Genomic DNA, 2,129 nt, shown 5'->3' on the forward strand with positions numbered 1-2,129 from the left:
GGGTGATGATCGTCAGAAGTGTAATGTTAACTCGACGATGTGAAAGATTCGTTACTCTTAATCCAATGGATTCCAAGTAACCAACCCCCAGTCTTGATTAAGACTTAGCAGGGGAATAAAAAAAGATAGACAAGACACATCGTCTAGTGGGGCACTATCCATGAAGTCGGAATAGAGTCACATCACCAGGTAGGCTATTATCTGATGAGTTTGACTATCAGAGGTAACTGTTAACGTGATAGTTTTGTGGACCCGCCATCCTATTGAAGAGGATTGGCAGAAGAATTTGGAGGGAGCAGACTATCAGAGGTGATCATTAACGTGATAGTTTTAGTGGACCTGTCATCCTATTGAAGCGGATTAGCAGATTGATGGACTATCAGAGGTAACTATTAACGTGATAGTTTTATGGTCGATTTTGTGGTTGACAAAGGTATTTTATTGAACATGACCACTCAGAAAATTTATTATTCATAATCCAATGGACTACAAATAAACTAACCCCCAGTCTTGAATAAGTGCATGGGGAAAAAGGGTAGACATGACACGTCGCCTAGTGGGCCACAATCTAACGAGCTTGACTATCAGAGGTAGTTGTTAACGTGATAGTTATTGGAGACCCGGCATCCTACTGAAGAGGAGTAGCTTCAGTGGTCGTAGTATCTTCTGGTTCTGACTGGGAAGAATGAGCTTGGTCCGATTGCTCAGGAGAAGGTTGGGCTTGGTCCGATTGCTCGGGCTGATCTTGCCCACTTTGTTCTTCAGCTTTGATCCTGGCAATAATCTTCTGAGCCTGTTCGCCTTGAGAGATCAGTTGTCTCCAAGAACGACATTCTGCAACCCCTATTCGAGCTAGGATGTTGGTCTGCAGGTTGTGTCGACAGGTCTCTACTAAGGTAGACTGTGTCATACCTGACGAACACCGGAGAGCCATGGTTCGGAACCTTTTAACGAAGGCTTTGACGGATTCCCTCTTCTTCTGCTTAGTGGCGAGGAGGGGATGGATGGGGAGAGTCTCTCTAAATCTGCCCACCTTTGGATACATCCGGCAGGTAGTTTCCTGAACCATTCAAAGGCAACTCCCTTAAGGGTGCCAATGAACAATCGAGCCAGTATGGCATCGTTTGATATTATATTCCCAGTCTGTGACTTGAAATGATAGATATGTTGGTTCGGTGATCCCGTGCCGTCAAAAGTTTGTAGCGTCGGGACTTCAAATTTTGGAGGATAAGGGGCTGCGTCCCATTCGGCAGGGTAGGGCCCGACAACTCCCTCATCTTGGAGCTCGCTTCTATTAGCAATGACATTGAGGCGGGCTTCCAATTCCTCAATTTTAGCCGACTGAGGATTTTTCTCATACTCCGTCTCTCTTCCTTCATCAGAGGAAGATTCCAGGTTGTGGGCTTCTTGGTCAGAAGCCGTGTCATCACCATTTTCCCCTTCCCTTTGCTTGTGTGAGGTCGGGACGAAGACATTCTTTCCCTTCGGGAAGATTCTTGCCTGAGTGGCGAATCTGTCTTCTGAGATTTGGCCTTGTCTGCGACGAGTTGAGTCAACAGGGCCAGGAGTTCATTGATGGCCTCTTGCTGAGATTTGAGCATGGCCTCCTGCTCATCAAGTCTCTTCGCGAGATCTTCATGGTTTCCCGTCATATAAGCGTAGCTCTCATGTTCAACAAAAGAGCTTGATGACTGGGACTCTGCAATGGCTGAGTGTTTATCATTGGAATTGGTTCCCCTGACTAAACTCCGATAGTTGACGGGGGGAATGGCTCCTGTTCGCGTCCGAGTATGTTGATAAACTCCATCAGACTTATTTAGGAAGTCTTTCAAGCCAGGAGACTGATCGTTCTCTGACTCATCGGAACTAGGAACTGATGATCTCCCTCTGCCGATCATGTTAGAAGTGACTCTAAGGTATTCATCCTCAGAAGTCTTCTTCTTGTGTGAACGCCGTCGTTGGTTGGGTAAAGCAACGTTCGTAAATTGGTTGAACACCAGCAGTTGGGCCGCATATGAGCAGCATTGGCGTCCCGAGAGGACCGTAGGAATCAGTCGTTCACATTGAAATGAACGAATGACTTGTTGCATCGATCTTTCTCTCGATGTGAACTCTCTCGAATCTGTTAT

This window comes from Asparagus officinalis, chromosome 7 (genome assembly GCF_001876935.1).
Source record: "Asparagus officinalis chromosome 7, Aspof.V1, whole genome shotgun sequence".
Taxonomy (NCBI): Eukaryota; Viridiplantae; Streptophyta; class Magnoliopsida; order Asparagales; family Asparagaceae; genus Asparagus; species Asparagus officinalis.